Raw genomic sequence first — 12500 nt, 5'->3', positions numbered from 1 at the left:
CGCACTGTGGGGGAAAAAAAAGCCATGGCAACGCCAGTGTTTTCCTCTGGCAAAATTATACAGGAGAACTGCTCTCGAATAAGTATATAAAAAAGGTATATTATATGCATGCACTCAAGGCCTTACCAGTGCGTTCAGTTGTGCTGCTGTCATTAGTATTATTATTATCACTATGACAATGATAATAATAATTAGTATATAGGTACATATAGCGCTGAATCTTATGCAGCAATAAATCAAAGCGCTTACACACCAATCATGCACATGCATGCATAGCTCGAATTCACGGAAACGACGGGCGCAATAGCCGAGTGGTTAAAGCGATTGGACTGTCAATCTGAGGGTCCCGGGTTCGAATCACGGTGACGGCGCCTGGTGGGTGAAGGGTGGAGATTTTTTACGATCTCCCAGGTCAACATATGTGCAGACCTGCTAGTGCCTGAACCCCCTTCGTGTGTATATGCAAGCAGTAGATCAAATACGCACGTTAAAGATCCTGTAATCCATGTCAGCGTTCGGTGGGTTATGGAAACAAGAACATACCCAGCACGCACACCCCCGAAAACGGAGTATGGCTGCCTACATGGCGGGGTAAAAACGGTCATACACGTAAAAGCCCACTCGTGTGCATACGAGTAAACGCAGAAGAAGAAGAAGAAGAAGAATTCACGGAAACGAAAACCAAACAAACTTATAAACAGCCTACATGTAAACAAATAGAAAGCTGAAGAAACTGTTGATACGGAAGAGGCCGGAGAAAGGGGGTCAGGTGTAGAAAGTGGGAAGGAGTTGGGGGGAGGGTACTCGGGGGGGGGGGGGCTATTTGGAGAAGAGGTAGTTGTTTTTTAAAGCCAGAGTTGAAAGAGCTGAGTGCAGAGACATGACTGATGAGCGGAAAGAGGGAGATCGTTCGAACAATAATAATAATAATAATAATAACAATAATAATAATAATAATAATGGTACTTATATAGCGCTGAATCTTGTGCATAGCCAAATCTAAGCGCTTTCGCACCAGTCATTCTCACGCACGCATAACTCTAAAACTGGAGAAACTAAAGACAAGGAAGAGGCAGGGAAGGGAGGCTATTTTGGGAAGAGGTGGGTTTAAAGGCCAGAATTGAAAGAGCTGAGTGTGGAGACTTGACGAAGCGAAAGAGGAAGTTCATTCCAATTGCAAGGTCCAGAGACAGAGAAAGAACGGCGGCCAACAGTCGAGAGTTTGAATCTGGGTATGCGTAAGTGGAGTGGATCTCGGAAGCTGATCGAAGTGCAAGGTCCTGAGACAGGGGAAGACAAGCGGGAACGACTGATGTGGAGTGACTGAACCTGGGGCCGCGCAAACAGAATGATCATCAGCAGCAGGCGTCTTTTTAACTCACTCAGTACGGCCAGTCCTCTGTTCTCCTCTACACAGACCCCTCGGATGTCCAGTGGGTGTCTGAATGACCCAACCTTTAGCTTCCGTCGTCAGAATTGTGGTATTCTTTGTGAACATTCACGTCTTCAGTATAAAAGCCTTCCGCTTGCAATATTTTGATGATGGTAATTGGGGTGAAACGCTGTTAGCGTCGTCTCTTTCGCCGTTCGTATGGAGAGAGTTAAACCACAATTCCCTGCATTGATCCCAGATCCTGATCACGCTGACTTCCGTGGTTTTACGCAAGAGCTGAAATGCCCCAAAGGAATAGAATAAGCAGTTACTTTCTTCTTCTTCTTCTTCTTCTTCTTCTTTTCTTCTTTTCTTCTTTTTTCCCTTCATTTTTTTCTTCTTTTTTTCGGTTTTTTTTTTTTTTTTTTTTTTTCAAGCAGTACGAGTCGAGTTGAGTAGTGTCCTAATGATAACGCGTCCGCCAAGGAAGCGAGAGAATCTGGGCGTACGCCGGTTCGAATCCTCCACTTGCCAGCCTTTCTTTTACCCCTCCACGAGACGTTGAGTGGTGATCTGGACAGTGGCCATTAGGATGAGACGATAAAATGTGTGTGGTGTGCACTTAATTTAACGCGTGTATTAAAAAATAATAATAATAATAATAATAAAAAAATTTTAAAACCAAGGCAACGAGACAGCTGTCCCTGGCTAAATTCCGTAGTCAAACCCACTCTATTATACATGTGTGTGTGTGTGTGTGTGTGTGTGTGTGTGTGTGTCTGTGTCTGTGTGTCTGTTAGTGTCTGTGTCTCAGTGTGTGTGTATGTCTGGCTGTCTGTGTCTGTGTGTATGCGTGTGTGTATTGTGTATGTGTTTGTGTGTGTTTGTATACGTGTGTATATAGGTGCGTGTTTCAACACTTCATTGCTGTATCGTTGACTTTTCAAGGGTCTCTTTTCACACTGTGTTTTCTTTGTTTGTTAATATTTGATGGCTTTGTTGCTGTTGTTTGTTGTTGTGGGGGGTTTTGTTTGTTTGTTTGTTTTTGTTTTTTTGGTTGTTGTTGTTTTTTTTTTTTGTTTTTTCTTGTTTGTTTGTTTGTTTTGTGTGGGGTTTTTTTCCTTTCGTTTTCTGTTTTCTTTTTTTTTCTTCTTCTTCTTCTTCCTCAACACACCTATAATGCAATGTTCATTGTAGTTCTACTCATTTTTAAAGAAAATCAATAAATAAATAAAATAAAAAATTTAAAAACAAAAAAAACCTATGGCGATATCAGAGTTAAGAGCCAAGTGTTTATTGTTGTTAGCATCACTAACTACATTCTGCACTCGTGGTTACAAATAAACATAAGAAGGACTTCCCTGTTCGTCCCAGCCGTTCTGAGGATGATACGCATAACGTGTTGGTCACGTTGAAAAAAGGACATTTTAGTGCTGACGTCTAAGCTCACGGTGTCGGAAGGACATTTTAGTGCTGACGTCTAAGCTCACGTTGTCGGAAGGACATTTTAGTGCTGACGTCTAAGCTCACGGTGTCGGAAGGACATTTTAGTGCTGACGTCTAAGCTCACGTTGTCGGAGGACATTTTAGTGCTGACGTCTAAGCTCACGTTGTCGGAAGGACATTTTAGTGCTGACGTCTAAGCTCACGTTGTCGGGAGGACATTTTAGTGCTGACGTCTAAGCTCACGGTGTCGGAAGGACATTTTAGTGCTGACGTCTAAGCTCACGGTGTCGGAAGGACATTTTAGTGCTGACGTCTAAGCTCACGGTGTCGGAAGGACATTTTAGTGCTGACGTCTAAGCTCACGGTGTCGGAAGGACATTTTCGTGCTGACGTCTAAGCTCACGGTGTCGGAAGGACATTTTAGTGCTGACGTCTAAGCTCACGGTGTCGGAAGGACATTTTAGTGCTGACGTCTAAGCTCACGGTGTCGGAAGGACATTTTAGTGCTGACGTCTAAGCTCACGGTGTCGGAAGGACATTTTAGTGCTGACGTCTAAGCTCACGGTGTCGGAAGGACATTTTAGTGCTGACGTCTAAGCTCACGGTGTCGGGAGGATATTTTAGTGCTGACGTGTAAGCTCACGGTGTCGGAAGGACATTTTAGTGCTGACGTCTAAGCTCACGGTGTCGGAAGGACATTTTAGTGCTGACGTGTAAGCTCACGTTGTCGGAAGGATATTTTAGTGCTGACGTCTAAGCTCACGGTGTCGGAAGGACATTTTAGTGCTGACGTCCAACATGCGCTGAAGGAAGGGGAAGGAGCTTGGTGCACAGATGACTGCCGGACCTACGCGTACACCCAACATGCTGGTCGGGCCTTTAGAGCCGAGGAACTGTATTGAGGAGATGATAGAGGAGGAGAACTATGTATGTATGTATGTGTATATGCGTGAATGTATGTATGTGTGTATGTATATATGTATGTATGTATGTATGTGTGTGTATGTGTGTATGTATATATGTATGTATGTATGTGTGTGTGTGTGTTTGTTTGCATGCTCAACACGTAAACAAGTAAGTGAATAAAATAAAAAGATTAGGGAAAAAAAATAACAAATAACAAATAAAAACAAAATGACTCAAAATGAATGAAACAGATTCACTTCAGCAATCTCAGACCACGCGCGCGCTCACCGCCACAGACACAGATACGCATTCACACCAGCACAATGTCTGAAAAATAATAGAGATAAAATTAATGGAGAAGAGTTTCATTCGCATGAAAAAGGAAATACTAAAATGGCCTGCGCAGAAATTCACGAACAAAAATGCGCGTGCGTGCGCTCGTGTGTGAAAGGGCTGGCTGGGGGTGTACACGCGCGTGCGTGCGCGTTTTTCTGAAATCTTTCGTTTGGTCCTCAATAACTGCAAACTGTTACTCTGCGGATGTGAAAACTGTTGTTGTTGTTGTTGTTGCTGCTGTTGTTTTCAGGACAACGTTAAAAAGATTCTGAATCTGTCACTGAGATTTTCGTCACCATTCGAGCTAATTTCTAGTAAACCGTTCTACTTTTGTTCTTCATTAACCTCAGTTGACGCGAGGATGCGAGGCGTGGTAAAACTTGAGACGCAGATACAGTTCTCGAGAAAAGGAATTGACAAGCTATGCGCATCCTGATACTGAACGCTACTGGACACATCTGACCAGCTCACTAGTGTTGAGGCTGGGAGATGGGGCCATATTTTATTATTTTCATGACCCGTGGGCGCTATTATTGCAAAATTGATAATGATAATCATCATCATCATTAATGTATATTTTAAGTGACACAGTCCTCTGTACGGTACGGTCCTCTAGATTAAACGTGAAAGGACACATTTCTGGAGACTGAACACATCACACACACACACACACACACACACACACACATATCCACACACAAATACAATCAGGATATAGTCAAGATTAAAAACCGCATTGTCCTGTTTTGTGGCGACGAAGGAGGGGGTGGGGGTGTAGATAAAAGGCTGTTTATTTTCTCAAGTCAAACGCACAGACAGACGGATAGATAGGCAGACAAATAGACAAACTGAAAGATAGGTGGACAGGTGGAAGGATGGATGAATAGACAGATTGACAGAAAGATACAGAAAAGCAGACAAACTGGTAGACAGACAGGCAGACACATACATACATACATTCATACATACATACATATTCATATATGCATAACATATTCCTGAACAATAGGCAGGCAAACGAACAGATAGACAGACAGACAGATAGATAGATAGATAGATAGATAGATAGATAGATAGATAGATAGATTGATAGACAGATAGATACATAGATTGATAGATAGATAGACAGATAGATACATAGATTGATAGACAGATAGATAGATAGATAGATAGATAGATAGACAGATAGATAGACAGATAGATACATAGATAGATACATAGATAGAGATAGATAGATAGATAGAGATAGATAGATAGATAGATAGATAGATAGAGATAGATGAGATAGATAGATAAATAGATAGAGATAGATAGATAGATAGAGATAGATAGATAGACAGATAGATAGATAGATAGATAGAGATAGATAGAGATAGATAGATAGATAGACAGAGATACAAACTGGAAGAGACAGGACAGATAGACAGATAGATTGATAGACAGACAGATAGACAGAGATACAAACTGGAAGAGACAGGACAGATAGACAGATAGACAGATAGATAGATAGATAGATAGATAGATAGATAGATAGAGATACAAACTGGAAGAGACAGGATAGATAGATAGATAGATTGATAGACAGACAGATAGACAGAGATACAAACTGGAAGAGACAGGACAGATAGACAGATAGATTGATAGACAGACAGATAGACAGAGATACAAACTGGAAGAGGCAGGACAGATAGACAGATAGATTGATAGATAGACAGATAGACAGAGATACAAAGTGGAAGAGGCAGGCAAGCCGACAAACAACAATACACGGGACAGAAAGACGTAACGACCGACAAAAAAGACAAACCGTTATCATCCGGATGAGACGATAAACCGAGGTCCCGTGTGCAGCATGCACTTAGCGCACGTAAAAAAAGAACCCACGACAACAAAAGGGTTGTTCCTGGTAAAATTCTGTAGAAAAATCCACTTCGATAGTAAAAAAAAAAAAAAAAAAAAAACCGAATAAAACTGCACGCAGGAAAAAATACAAAAATAAATGGGTGGCGCTGTAGTGTAGCGAGCGCGCTCTCCCTGTGGAGAGCAGCCCGAATTTCACACAGAGAAATCTGTTGTGATAAAAAGAGAAATACAAATACAAATAAATAATTTTTTTTTAAATGAGAAAAAGGACTGTCGTCAAAACAGACAGACAGACAGGCAAAGAGACAGACAGACAGACAGACAGACATCACAATCGCAAAACTTCCTTACCCGATACGCACATTAGTCCAATGACGGCTATATCAAGCTGGTGGTTTGTGACACAGTCGGTTTTGCACGACCACAACCAGCGCTGATGCCAGCCCCTTTTTAGTCCCAGTTCACTGGTCGGAAAAGAAAGAAACAAACACAAACTAACTAAACAAACAAACACTTTGGCCGTGTTCAGACTATTTTTCCGGCTGACGGTCCCTGCCACTCGAGGGTGTCCAACCACTGAGGACCTCAGCTGACTGTCCGGAAGTGACTCCAAGTGCTCACTGTTTCCACTCCAATGGAGTCGGTCCCAGAAACACTCCCCCCCACCCTTGGAGTTACATTCAGGGCAGGTTTTTCTTTTCTTTTCTTTTCTTTTCTTCTTCTTCTTTCCTTCTTTCTTTTCTTTTTTTCTTCTTTTTTCGTCTTTTCTATTTTTTTTATAATAATAAATCTACTACATGCCTTATATTAAGTCAAAATCCCCATTTTCCCTTCTTTTTTTTCTTTTTTTCTTTTTTTTTTCCATTAGAATCACTTCCGCTCTGTGTGTGTGTGTGGTTTTTGGTTTTGTTTTTTGTTGTTGTTTTTTTAAATAGCTTTTCCCAAAAAATGCGTTTTCCTCTGAAGGAAATAAAAGCGTTGCAAAACAAGAGGTGGGTGGTACATTTAAAGAGGGGGTCTCTCTAGATTGGTGACAGGGAGTATTTTGGATAAACCCTAGGAAGACTTTATCACCTTGTTTGTTTGTTTGTTTTTTTGTTTTTTTTCTGAAAATAGGTGATTTTGTGCTAGAAATATTGATGGAGTTTTTCAGGGCTGACCCACGATAGCTCCCTTCAAGACCACATTCCACTTCCCCTGGCCATCCACATGTTACAAACAATATTGTGCAATACAATGCAGATACAATGTGCAATACAGTGCATATACAATGTGCTATACAGTGCATATACAATGTGCTATACAACGTGCAGATACAATGTGCAATACAATGCAGATACAACGTGCAATATAATGTGCAGATACAACGTGCAATACAATGCAGATACAATGTGTAATACAATGTGCAGATACAACGTGCAATACAATGTGCAGATACAATGTGCAATATAATGCTGATACAATGTGCAATACAATGCAGATACAATGTGTAATACAATGTGCAAATACAACGTGCACTACAGTGCAGATACAATGTGCAATACAATGTGCAGATACAATGTGCAATACAATGCAGATACAATGTGCAATACAATGCAGATACAATGTGCAATACAATGCAGATACAATGTGTAATACAATGCAGATACAATGTGCAATACAATGCAGATACAATGTGCAATACAATGCAGATACAATGTGCAACACAATGTGCAGTTACAACGTGCAATACATTGCAGATACAATGTGCAATACAATGCAGATACAATGTGCAATACAATGCAGATACAATGTGCAATACAATGCAGATACAATGTGCAATACAATGCAGATACAATGTGCAATACAGTGCAGATACAATGTGCAATACAATCCAGATACAATGTGCAATACAATGCAGATACAATGTGTAATACAATGCAGATACAACGTGCAATACAGTGCAGATACAATGTGCAATACAATGCAGATACAATGTGCAATACAGTGCAGATACAATGTGCAATACAATGCAGATACAACGTGCAACACAATGTGCAGATACAATGTGAAATACAGTGCAGATACAATGTGCAGATACAATGTGCAATACAGTGCAGATACAATGTGCAATACAGTGCAGATACAATGTGCAATACAATGCAGATACAATGTGCAATACAATGCAGATACAACGTGCAATACAATGCAGATACAATGTGCAATACAATGCAGATACAACGTGCAATACATTGCAGATACAATGTGCAATACAATGCAGATACAATGTGCAATACATTGCAGATACATTGTGCAATACAATGCATACGATACAATGTGCTATAGGGTGCAGATACAATGTGTAATACAATGCAGATACAATATGTAATACAATGCAGATACAATGTGTAATACAATGCAGATACAATGTGCAATACAATGCAGATACAATGTGCAATACAATGCAGATACAATATGTAATACAATGCAGATACAATGTGCAATACAATTCAGATGCAATGTGCCATACATTGCAGATACAACGTGCAATACATTGCAGATACAATGTGCAATACATTGCAGATACAATGTGCAATACAATGCAGATACAACGTGCAATACAGTGCAGATACAATGTGCAATACAATGCAATACAGTGTGCAATACAATGTGCAGATACAATATGCAATACAATCCAGATACAATGTGCAATAACGTTGCATATACAATGTGCAATATAATGCATACGATACAATATGCAATACAGAGCAGACACAATGTGCCATATAATGCATACGATACAATGTGCAATACAGTGCAGACACAATGTGCCATATAATGCATACGACACAATGTGCAATACAGTGCAGATACAATGTGCAATACAATGCAGATACAATGTGCAATTCAATGCAGACGATACGAAACGCACAATACGATACAATACAATACAATATCATAGCATACCATACAATTTATTTTCAATACATATTTATTCATCTGATCGGTAGTTGGTTATGGATATGCAATGACACTTTTTGTTGTTGTTGTTTTCTGGTTTTTCCTCTCTTTTTTTTTTTCTTTTTTTTTTTTTTTTTTTTTTTTTTTTCGTCTTCTTCTCTTTTTTTTGGGAGGGAGGGATGCAGGATGGCGCCTTGAGGGTGGCATGCATCATGAAGATCTTTAGGAGGAGAGTCATCGCAGGGCAGAACTAGAAGGTCTCCACCCCACGTCACGCAAAAGATTCCAATCCAAGGGGTGTGGGGGGGTGGTATTGGGGGCCAATAGTGCTGCGCTGCTCCAAAGCGACTCTCCTTGAGGTCAGTACGGGCTGTCCCTGGAACCGCTTCACTGGTGTACGTGTGAAGTGAAGCTGGTAGGTAATGCTGCTGAGTGACTGTTGGAGTCGGACAGATGCCAGTCCACACTGACTCATCATGGAGTGCTTTTTGGTACCAGGACTGGCGTGTCTGGGATGGGTGGGGGTGGGGGTAGGAGGTGTGGAGGGACGAGTGAGGGGGGGGGGTGGGGTGAGGGTTGCCCAAAATCAACCTCATCCCTGTTTCTTCCACAGTGATATACTAATTTGTGCTTCTTAATTACTCTGATTTTTTTTTTTTTTAATTAATGATTTTGAGGGCGAGGAGTCATATCATGGCAAGGACTGGAGTCTTGGCGGGATAAGTCCCACACTCGAGTCAATTAGGAGTGATGGCCTAGAGGTAACGCGTCCGCCTAGGAAGCGAGAGAATCTGAGCGCGCTGGTTCGAATCACGACTCAGCCGCCGATATTTTCTCCCCCTCCACTACACCTTGAGTGGTGGTCTGGACGCTAGTCATTCGGATGAGACGATAAACCGAGGTCCCGTGTACAGCATGCACTTAGCGCACGTAAAAGAACCCACGGCAACAAAAGGGTTGTTCCTGGCAAAATTCAGTAGAAAAATCCACTTCGATAGGAAAAACAAATAAAACTGCACGCAGAAAAAAAAATACAAAAAAAAATGGGTGGCGCTCTAGTGTAGCGACGCGCTCTCCCTAGAAGGAGAGCAGCCCGAATTTCACACAGAGAAATCTGTTGGAATACAAATACAAATACAAATACAAATACCCCAAACTGACTCCGTCGAGTTGATTTAACTTAGGGCTGGGGTCAGTCACACACACACAAGGCGGAGCGATACACAGAGCCACTGAAGTGTTATCAGTCCCAGCGCGTCCGGCCCATACGTCCGCCTCTTGACAAAGTCCTCGTCATGACCGTTTCATCCGACGCCCGCTTTACTTGCAGTGCACGGTTCATGCTGCGGATGCTCCATAACGGTGGGAGAGAAGAGGACAATAGCGGTTGTCTGGAGTGCGAGATAAGGGCTGGTTGTTGTTGTTTGTCTGTAATCATGCGCTCACGCTTACACAGTGGTTGATGCTGCGCGAAAATATAGAGCGTGCTGCCAGGAGATGCCTCTGTGTGTGTGTGTGTGTGTGTGTGTGTGTGTGTGTTGTTGTTGTTGTTGTTGTTGTTGTTGTTGTTCGTGTTCTTGTTCTTGTTCTTGTTCTAGTTTGTTTATTTATTTAAAATGCAAACGACACAAATGACAACGTGATCTCAAGCCGCTCATAAATCATGTGACACCAAATAAATAGAACTCTGTGTGTGTGTGTGTGTGTGTGTGTGTGTGTGTGTGTGTGTGATGTACACATACAAATACAGAGAGTGAGAGAGCCGAGAGAGAGGGAGAGAGAGAGAGAGAGCTCACTTATTGATACGGTGGTGCGCAAGTACACATCTAAATAATGATATACATACATGATAGAATAACTATTGATAAAAGCAAACTCATACCAAATTTTGAAAGTAACTACATTACATAAAAACGAGACGATGGACTGACAACACTGCAGAATGGACAGGAAACACCATCAGCAGAGACCCAGGCTTTGACACACAACCCACAGACCTGGAGGAATCTGCTGAACAGTTCTGTACGGAGCTCCAGTGACTCTCCACAGAGAAGAAGAAGCAGAAGAAGAAGAAGATGATGATGATGATGATGATGATGATATGAACAACGACCAGTTCGCCAAAGTGTACCCTACTAATAGTACTATATACCAAAGTCGGCAGTCTTTGCACACATGAAAATTTGTCAAGTCGGACTGACACCAACTGGGGAGAAAAATGAAAAGGTAAATGGAAGAACGTCCTCCCCAGAACGACCTCCCCAGAACGTCCTCCCTCCCCAGAACGTCCTCCCCAGAACGACCTCCCCAGAACGTCCTCCCTCCCCAGAACGTCCTCCCTCCCCAGAACGTCCTCCCCAGAACGTCCTCCCTCCCCAGAACGTCCTCCCCAGAACGTCCTCCCTCCCCAGAACGACCTCCCCAGAACGTCCTCCCCAGAGCGTCCTCCCCAGAACGTCCTCCCTCCCCAGAACGTCCTCCCCAGAGCGTCCTCCCTCCCCAGAACGACCTCCCCAGAACGTCCTCCCCAGAGCGTCCTCCCTCCCCAGAACGACCTCCCCAGAACGTCCTCCCCAGAGCGTCCTCCCCAGAACGTCCTCCCTCCCCAGAACGTCCTCCCCAGAGCGTCCTCCCTCCCCAGAACGACCTCCCCAGAACGTCATTCCCAGAGCGTCCTCCCTCCCCAGAACGTCCTCCCCAGAACGTCCTCCCTCCCCAGAACGTCCTCCCCAGAACGACCTCCCCAGAACGTCCTCCCCAGAACGTCCTCCCTCCCCAGAACGTCCTCCCCAGAACGTCCTCCCTCCCCAGAACGTCCTCCCCAGAACGTCCTCCCTCCCCAGAACGTCCTCCACAGAACGTCCTCCCCAGAACGTCCTCCCCAGAGCGTCCTCCCTCCCCAGAACGTCCTCCCCAGAACGTCCTCCCCAGAACGACCTCCCCAGAACGTCCTCCCTAGAACGTCCTCCCCAGAACGTCCTCCCCAGAACGTCCTCCCCAGAACGTCCTCCTCCCCAGAACGTCCTCCCCAGAACGTCCTCCCCAGAACGTCCTCCACAGAAAGTCCTCCCCAGAACGTCCTCCCTAGAACGACCTCCTCAAAACGTCCTCCCCAGCACGTCCTCCCCAGAACGTCCTCCCCAAAACGTCCTCCCCAGAACGTCCTCCCCAAAACGTCCTCCCCAGAACGACCTCCCCAGAACGTCCTCCCCAGAACGTCCTCCCCAGAACGTCCTCCCCAGAACATCCTCCACAGAACGTCCTCCCCAGAAAGTCCTCCCCAGAACGTCCTCCCCAGAACATCCTCCCCAGAACGTCCTCCACAGAAAGTCCTCCCCAGAACGTCCTCCACAGAAAGTCCTCCGCAGAAAGTCCTCCCCAGAACGTCCTCCACAGAAAGTCATCCCCAGAAAGTCCTCCCCAGAACGTCCTCCCCAGAAAGTCCTCCACAGAAAGTCCTCCCCAGAACGTCCTCCACAGAAAGTCCTCCCCAGAACGTCCTCCCCAGAACGTCCTCCCCAAAACGTCCTCCCCAGAACGTCCTCCCCAGAACGTCCTCCCCAGAACGTCCTCCCTAGAACGTCCTCCCCAGAACGTCCTCCCCAGAACGTCCTCCTTACAACGTCCTCCCCAGAAC

General features: G+C 43.9%; 1 long non-coding RNA gene across 1 annotated transcript in view; it reads right to left on the bottom strand.

The window, feature by feature from the left end:
- Window positions 1-6482, bottom strand: part of LOC143282693 (uncharacterized) — an 86653-nt gene extending 80171 nt beyond the window's left edge. Inside the window, exon 1 of the long non-coding RNA XR_013055290.1 lies at window positions 6275-6482. This is a non-coding gene — a long non-coding RNA (uncharacterized LOC143282693). The remainder of the gene's footprint in view (window positions 1-6274) is intronic.
- Window positions 6483-12500: the final 6018 nt, after the last annotated feature.

The sequence above is a fragment of the Babylonia areolata genome, chromosome 6, assembly GCF_041734735.1.
Source record: "Babylonia areolata isolate BAREFJ2019XMU chromosome 6, ASM4173473v1, whole genome shotgun sequence".
NCBI lineage: Eukaryota > Metazoa > Mollusca > Gastropoda > Neogastropoda > Buccinidae > Babylonia > Babylonia areolata.
This window is presented reverse-complemented; position numbering and strand designations above follow the sequence as displayed.